The sequence below is a fragment of the Nycticebus coucang genome, chromosome 13 (genome assembly GCF_027406575.1).
Source record: "Nycticebus coucang isolate mNycCou1 chromosome 13, mNycCou1.pri, whole genome shotgun sequence".
In the NCBI taxonomy this organism is placed as follows: domain Eukaryota; kingdom Metazoa; phylum Chordata; class Mammalia; order Primates; family Lorisidae; genus Nycticebus; species Nycticebus coucang.
The window spans coordinates 63,826,179-63,835,337 of record NC_069792.1 but is presented as its reverse complement, the minus strand read 5'-3'; positions in this window follow the sequence as shown (position 1 = coordinate 63,835,337).

Genomic DNA, 9,159 nt, shown 5'->3' with positions numbered 1-9,159 from the left:
TATAAATAGAATCACACAGTATGTCTTTTTTGTGTGCGGCTGCTTTAGGTGAACACAATGCCTGTGAAATTTACCCACGTTGTCGTGTGTGTCAGTATTAAGTCCTTCTAACCGCTGAGCAATATTACCTTGTCTGAACAAACAAGTTTGTTCATCAGTGTATGTCAGTCAGCTCACAATTGCTTACTAACCACCTGCCAAGTGCCAAGCACTGTTTCACGTGCTGGGACGGGGCAGTGAATAAGACGATCAAGGTCCCTGTCATTACAGCATATCCTCATGGGAGGAGATGGGCCCTTTAACCCCAAGGATGAAAAAAAGTAGTTTAGGACCTGACACGGAAACCAGAGAGGTGTGATGGAGTATAGACGTCCCCAATTTTGACTTGCATATAACTTGCACTTACAACTAGGGGCTATTACAGGAAGTCCCCAAGTTATAAACATGTAACAGGCGGGTACGCAGTCACTCACTCACTACTTCAACAAATAAGTTTGTATTGAGTTTCTACTGTGTAGGCACTGTTCTAGGCTCTGAGGATCTAGCCATGATCAAAAACAGATGAACATCTTCCCATCACAGCACAAGAAGCAAAAGACAGGCAGGAGGGCTTGGAGGAGTGGGAGGAGGTCAGGTGAAGTAGGACCATAAGCACCATTGAAAGGAGTTTGGATTTTCCCCTAGAGCAGTGGGAAGCCACAGAAGGGTTTTAGGCAGAGACATGAAAGTGATCTAATTTACGGAAAGGGTGGAGACAGGGAGTCCAATTAGAAGGCCAAGTGGCGATCTCAGCTAGAGGCCCTATGCCTGGTTTTTGGCAGTTTCCCCAGCCTGCTACTTTTGGTAATGATATTCCCTCCCTTCCTTAGAGTTACCGCCCTACCCCAACCCTGTGGGGGCTTCACAGACCTCAAGCCCCTGTCCTCAGTGGTTGGCCACAGGATAGAAGGATGATCCAAGCTGCACCAACCCCAAATGTCCTAGGTTCTACAGATACTGAGAGAACATGCTTTGTTTTCTCAGGGGTTGCTAAGCTGTGACATGGGCATGGAAGTGTCTGCATCCTCCCCTCCTTTGCCCACCTGTCATAGTGAGAGAACAAAGCCAATGGAGGGAGATAAAAGCACAGAGATGGAGAGCTCGGGGGCTTCATCTGAGCCCAGCTCACAGCCGTCTGGGCCCACTCAGCAGGGTGGGAGTGGATATGCTGCCTGCTATCCGCTTAGGCAAGTTGGCATTGGGGTCCCTCACAGCCTTAGAGGTCTGACTAACCGACCATGTTAGGTCTCACTCCTGCTGATTTTCCCAGCCGTAGCTAAGACTCTCCTGAAGGAAATTCAATGTTGTCACTTAGGGTCATGAATGGTAAACCCAGTAGGTTACAAGTTCCAGTCCGAGGGCTCATGGCACTGAAATGCCCGACCACCAGGTTTATGTTGACTTCATCACCCTCTCCGTAGATAGACCTACCTATCTGCACAGGTGGCTTCTAAAGTCCTCAGAGCATGCTCTAAAAGAAAAGCCTCCAGCTCATGGGGACAGAGTGTTTGGAGCCAAGGGGACATCAAATGGGCAATATTTTGCTTGAGGAGCTAGAATGTGTCTAGACAGGGAAATCAAGACAAACAAGTCAGGGACTGTGAATTAAAATCACAGTGGAAGAGATCAACCTATCCTTTGGGCTCAGGTTCCTACACTTCTGGCTCCAATTCTAGTTGAATCAAGAGTGCCAGAGAGGTTTCGTGGATTTCTAGCTCATAAAGTTCAGTCTTCCTAGAGAGAGTAAACCACTGGCTGGCATTTGCTTCATTCACATTCACGTGCGTATACAGGTATGTGTGTGTGTGTCCGTGTATATATGTATGCACTGTGTCTATGTGCTCACACACACTCCTCCAGAAAAAAAAGAATTAGAGAAATGGAGAAAAGAATTCAGAATTCCTTAAAACTGCTTTAGGAATCCTCTCCTGGCCTTCACCTCATTTTCTCCTGTGACATTTTCATCTCAAAGCTCTAAATTCTTTTCATAGCCCCTGAGTAGGTGAAAGCATTTGAGAACAGTCTTGTATTGTCTTGCTTTCCCTTGGCGAGCCAAGTGGGAAGGTGATTTGAGGAGTTGGAAGAGGGGAGGGTACATTTTTCCCTGCACTTCAGATCTGGGAGGCCCAGGTTTTAAAGGTTCCAGAAAAACACAGCCCTTGATTAGGCCAGGAGAGAGGAAACGCAGGAGGCCCACGATGAGAAGCAAATGTGGGTTTGAAGTGTTATTCTGGTCTGCTCTAGGCCAGTCTCTCCTCACTCTTCTCCGTGCCTGGAGCAGATACTTTCTGACAAATAACTCTCTCCTTGCTGAAACCGACAGCTTTTGTCTGACTATGGAATTTCTGTATAGAAATGAGGGAATTGGGAGAGAGGACCAAGTTCCCAGCTAGCCATGTCACTGCCAGAGCAGGGCGAAGTTCTGTGAGTGTATGTGTTGGGGGTGTGGGTGCCCCATCTTCATGCTAATGGGATTCTTGTAGAGAGCTACAGAATCTTCTGTGGCAGATGGTAGAAGGTTAGATTTTCATTTCTCTAGTTCCACTATTGTTTTTCTCAAAAAATGTGCTAACCGAAGTGTTGCTTTCTTGTGCTTCATTTTGACAAAACCACAAATTAACTTTTTAATCTTTTTTATCTGACCTTCCTCTAATCATAAATTCAAGGAGGATTATCCTTTCAGAAACAAAAGCAGGCCTGCACAGTGGCTCACGCCTGTAATCCTAGCACTCTGGGAGGCCAAGGCAGGTAGATAGCTTGAACTCACAGGTTCAAGATCAGCCTGAGCAAAAAGTGGGACTCCCTTCCTTCTCCCCTCTTCCTGTCTCTACTATAAACAAAAAAAAAACTGAGGCAAGAGGATCGCTCGAGCCCAAGAGTCGGAGGTTGCTGTGAGCTATGATGCCATAGCACTCTACCCAGAGCGATAGCTTGAAACTCTTGTCTCAAAAAGAAAAAGAAACAAAAGCAAATCATTATCCAGATTCTTCCCTTTGCCTTTTCCATGCATCCCTCTCCCCCTTTTTTTTGGTCTTACACTGAAGAATCTTTTGAATTTTCTCTGAACCTACAGAGATGATATACATCAATGTTATGAATACTCTGGTCATGTGTGATTTCATTTTCTTATTGGCTAGCAGGGCTGGGTTATTGTTTTTTGATTAATTTTTACCTCTAGACAAATGTAAAAGCAAAAATTAATATAGAGGCCAACAAAGAGAATATAATTTATTTTATTATTTATAAAATATATATATTTAATATACAAATAGAATTTACTTATTGTTGAAAACCTTCAACATGCAGGCATCATGCTAAGCAGTGTCATCGTCTTATGTAACTGCACATTAATCCTATAAGTAAGCCCTATTATTACCCCATTTTACAGATGAGGAGATGGAGACTTAGAAACTCGTTCAAGATCTGATGGCCAAGAAACGACAGAACTGGAACTCAATGCCAGAGAGTCCCCCTCTGAAGTCCATGCTTAGTATATTCTTCCGTATTCCTGATGAATTCCAGTTGGATCAGTGGTAGCCTCTGATGGTTAGGGGCATTTTCCCTAATTTCAAATTCTTGTTTGGGGGCCAGATGTTGAAAGGCTCATTTGTGGAAGGAGAGCTGGACATGAGTTATGGAGGCACTGGCCTGACCTCAAACATGGAAGGTAGACCCAGCATTTCACAAATGAAGAAATTAGAGCATAGTGTTTCCATTACTTATTGCTGTGCCCCAAACCACCCTTAAATTTGGTGGCTTAAACCACAAAAACATTTTTAGTGCTCCCAATTTCTGTGGGCCAGGACTTTGGGCCGAGCTCAGCAGTGCTGTCTCAGGGTGACTCCACGTGGTGTTGGCCAGGCTGGTCTGACCAGGTCTCTCTCACATACTTGGAGCCATGGGTTAGCTGCTGGCTCTCTGCCCAGCAGGACTTTATACGGTGGCTCAGAGTGGCAAGAGAGCAAAAGTGAAAGCTGTCAAGCCCCTGAGCCCCAGCCCTTGGCCTAGTACTGGAACAGTGACCCTTCTGTCTTATTGTATTAGGCAAAGCTGGTTACAAGGCAGCCTAGATTCAAGGGGAGGGGAAGAGCATATGTACCCAGGGATGGCCTGTTTGTGGGCATCTCTCCAGGCAATCTATAACACATAATGATGTGTTAGTGGCAGATATCCAAAAGTTAGGCTAATATTTCAGAAAATCCCACTGTCATGGCAGCTTTCCTGAAAGGGAAAAGATTGCCTTTAGAAATGTTGCTGTGTTCTGACTCTTTCAACCTAATGAGTAAATGTGGGAGGTATTTTCTCTGGGTGGTGATAGTCTCGTGGGCCTATGACCTGTTGAGTCCAGCAGAAGGGGATACCTTCCCTCGATCAAGAGGAGAACCTCAGGCCGGAGTGCAGGGGCTCACACCTATAATCCTAGCACTCTGGGAGGCTGAAATGGTGGATTGCTTGAGCTCAGGAGTTAGAGACCAGCCTGAGCAAGAGCAAGACCCCCGTCTCTAAAAAATATCCAATAACAGGGTGGCACTTGTGGCTCAGTCGGTAGGGCGCCAGCCCCATATGCCGAGGGTGGCAGGTTCAGGCCCGGCCCCGGCTGAACTGCAACCAAAAAAAAAATATATATATCCAATAACTAAGCACTGTGGCAGGTGCCTGTAGTACCAGCTACTGGGGAGGCTGAGGCAAGCTTGAGGTTGCTGTGAGCTATCAAGCCGTGGCACTTTACCAAAGGTGACAAAGTGAGATTGTCTCAAAAAAAAGAGGAGAACCCCAGGCAAGGAAAAGGGGGTAGTCACTCTGCTGAGCGCACAAAGGCAGTGTGCTTAAAGATGTTGCAGAGGCTGCCAAGGTGAGTGGGGAAAAGAAATTTAGCTTCATCGGCCTAATATGATCAGACTAATGTGCTTCTAATGAAAAACAGACTAACGGCCCAGTCATGAGCAATCCAGTGAGAAAATAAAGGAATTTCAAGCTTCAACCAGCATAACATCTACAATTATTTTACAAAGCTCATCCCCTCACCTGAGTAAGGAGCAAACACAAATTCAAGGTCAGATGTAGGAATATACAGCTGGGGTGGGCAAATAAAGTAGATTACACCCAGATGAAGAATAATTCAACTGTAGGGGCTGTCAGAGTCTGAGGCAGCCTGAGAGACCAAAGTAAGTACAACCCCCATTTTATGCATGAAAAGACTGAGGTCCAGAGAAGGGAGGCACCTGCCCAGGTTCCCCAGCTCTCCGTTATTCTTGCAATGACGACGAGCACTTAGTAAGCACGGACTAGATTAGGTGTCAGGGATTTTGCTTGGTGATAAGAATGCAGGATGAAGTAGAACACTGTCCTTGCTTCCAAAAAACTGACTGTCCACAGGGAGAGGGAAAGGAAAAGCCATGATTACAGAACAATGCAGAGCTGATGTCCATGGGCTCCATGTGGAAGGCTTATTTTTTAAAAATCCTGCTGCTGAGCTATGCTTCAGAGCCATATTGCAACCCTGTGATTTAAAAGAAAGTGAAATCTTGCAATCTTCTGTGCACTGAGAAGAGAAAAATCTTAAATGTGTCTTGCATTTGGGCAGATCCTAACAGAGCATTTGTACATCTCATTAACACAACACAATCTCACGGCCTGAGGCCCCACCACCAGCCCTAAGGGAGGTGGCCAGCTTTAAACCAGCCTCTGACTTCCAACCCCTTGACTGGCACTAAATAAGATATATTCTGGCTGGAGCACTGGGAGAGCCAGACCAGGAGTGGAGTCCACTGCCAGTATGCAAGGCCAGCCCTATGTCAAGCCCTATGCATAATAAGGTTAAAAAGGGTGTTTAAACAGAATGGGATCCCCAAAGGCACTTTCAACCTGCATGACAGAGAAGAAAGCACAGGCCTTGGTGTCACTTAAGCCCTCCCAGTCTCAGGTGGCTCATCTGTCCAATGGGAATAATAAAAGAATAGTCAGCACCCATGGAAAGCTAACTGTGCATCAGCCATTTACTTGAGGGCTTTAGAGGAATGCCTTTTTTAGCCTGCACAATGACCCCACGAGTTAGAGTTGATAATAACTCCATTTTACAGATGAAAAAACTGGGGCTTAGAAACCTTAAGTCACCACGCCCAAAGTAATACAACTAGCAATGGACAGGGGTGGGATTCAACCCCAGGCAGCCTCCCCAGAAAGCCTGCACACTTCACTCTCTGCTACACCATTTCTGAGGGGAATATGAGACTCCCCACACAGAGTCCCCTCTCCTGGTTCCATCCCCCTTCCTTGTATCTGTCTCCTGGGATCCTGAACAGTAGCCCCTGCTCTCTAGCCTTCTGTGGCTGTCAACGTCTACTCTTGTCACCCTTCCTGCAACCCTCAGTGGCTGCCTCCAGAAAATCTGTTCTCCCAGGAACTCAGCCCTCCCTGGGTTCCACCATCCTCCTCAGGGCTCCTGCACCCCCACATCCCTTCAGCTCCCACATCCCAGTCCCCCCTTCCCTTACATTTCCGGAGGAGACAGCAGAGTGTTATGGCTTCAGCTCAGCTTTCCTATGAGAGAGTAGAGCAGAGAGGAGGGTCCTGGAAGGTTCCTTCCTTTGTTCCTGTCATTCCCTGATCGACTCAACCAAGAGGACCACTGGGGAGCCAAAGCTACCCCCAAACAGCTGACCTGCAGTGAGCACTCCTCTCATCCCATCGCCATTTTATACACAAAGAACTGCATCTAATTTCCCAAGCCAGGAAGTGGCAAAGGTGGGATTCAGAGCCTGTCTGCTCCCAGCCCCTGCCTTCTGTACTTCAAACCAGAGGTAGTCAAGGACGAGGAACCTTGAGTGTCTTGCAGCTCCAATGTAACGCCCAGACCAGCAGCTTTAGCATCAGCGGGGAGCTCGTTAAAATGCAGACTCTCAGGCCCCTCCCAGACCTGCTAAACAGGAACCTGCGTTTTAACAAGAGCTCAGGGGATTTCAAAACCCATAGAAGTTTGGCAAGTCCAGGTCTGGGTCGGTGGTTCGCCCCCTGGGGATCTTTAGAAAATGCAGGTGTCTGGATCCCACTCAGCGGGTCTGGGTGCAGGTCTGAGTGCAGCGGGGACATCGGGATACTTTTACAGCTGCCCAGGTGACTCGAGTGGGCAGCAACCTCTGACAGGAGAAAGGGGATAGCTGAGGGCAGCGAGGGGGTGGTAGCCACCCGCGACTTGACGGGGAGCGTCCCCAGGCAGCGCAGGAGGATGTGACCGGCTTCAGGGAGGCCGGGATACATAGTGACATGGCAGCAGCGGTCTGAATTGGACAGACACCACTGCGGAAGGACAGGGCACAAGGGAGACCGCCCTCAGGACCCCTGGCTGCCGAGTTACTGCAGGGTCTCTGCGGGCTGGAAGAACCCAGCGGAGCACGCGGGGCGTGGCCCGCCTGGCGCAGGCGCAGAGAGTAACGCGGGCGGGACGCCGGCGGGGGCTGACTCACCGCGCGGGCGGCGGGGGCGCCCGGCCCAGCCTGCCCCAGCCTGCCCCGGCCTGCCCCGCCGCAGCCCGCGCGGGCCCTGCAGGTGCCGGGCGCGGGGAGGGCGCGTTCCAGCGCCGCTTTGTTCCGTTCCCTGCGCCGCGCCGTCCCGGCCTGTGCGCTGAGTCACAGCTGAGAGCCGCGCGCGTGGCCGCGTGGCCCCACCCGAGAGGATGCGGCCCTTTCCTGAAGCTGGCGCGTCCATGCGGTGAAAGGGACAAAGCCAGGGAAAGGCGGCTGTCCTACACGGCCCTTTAGGGAGGCGGGGAGGCGGGCCATCTTCACCCGGTGTGAGTCCAGCATGGTCACCATCTCTCCCGCCCCTCCCTCCGCACTCAGGCAGACAGCCAGCTGGTGAGCTGCCCCCGAGGATGCCACCCGCAAGGGGATCACGACTTTAAAACACCCATCCAGAGGCTCGAGGCAGAGCTCCACGACAGACCGGTAGCAGCGTGGGCCAGGAAGCTTCCTCTGATGCTCCTTGCCCCGACACCTGCCTGTGGTGTGGGGTACAGGATGAGATTCAGTAGAAATGGGTAGAGCCTTGAAGTCTGCATTTAATTAGTGCCTTTGGGTGTTTTTTAAGCAGATGGCTGGTACACACCACTTCGAGAGTCCCTGATTTTGTAGAAAATCCTGTGAACGTGTATGTGTTAACTATATGTATATGAGCATAAGTTGAGGCGTTTGCCCTGGTAGAGGTGGGAGTCAAGCCAGGGTCACCAGGCCCCCAAGTGTGTGTTTATAAGCACAGGCCAGTGGCACCTTACAGCGATGCCCAAGGAGCTTCTAAACCCTTCCTTTACATTAGTATCTTTGTGGTGTTGACTACCACCTGGCCTAAGCAGTGCAGCTGACACTTTTATGCCTTTTGATTTTATGGGGATGTTGTTAGGGTAGGCTGTGTGGATTTGGATATATTATAACTTAAGCCTATCAATCACTAACAGACGTAAAGACCCAGAAGAGTCTGGTATGTCTAGATAGATGTCAACTTGAATGGATTTTTATGTAATCGCTAGTTTAAAGGCTGCTAGTCTATCAAAAGGAGACAGAGAAAAAATTCACCGAAAATTAGGTTTAAGACAGATTTATCCCTTTGCTTGGCAAATGTCATCCTGTTAACAGCCTACAATGAAAAAAGTTAACAGAAAGTAAATTACATTTTCAACAATTCGTTGGAACTGTGGGCGCAGATGTCTCTGGGGCAGATTGCCTTGGTCCAAATCTCAGTGTTTTCAGCTTCCCAGCTTGTGTGACCCTGAGCAGGTTTGTAACCTGTGTGCCTCAGTTTTCCTATCTGAAAAATGTAGGTGATCAGTGTCAGGTATTATATGAAGAGACCCTCAATTGTTATTTTATAGAATCCCCACTTGACAAAGAAGGAAACTGAGGCTGGGAAGGGCTAGGTAGCAATGTTGCCCATCTCAGTCTGTCCAGGCCTGTTCTTCCCTGTCCTCTCTACTCATTGGCTGGCAGACATTTTGGGGTTATTTGTTTGTTTGTTTGTTTTTGAGCCCTGTTCTCCCTTCGTGCCCAGGTCTTCAGTTCCTGGTGCTCAGACAGTCTTCCGACCTCAGTCTCACAAGTAGCTGAGATTACAGGTGTGTGTGCCACAGTG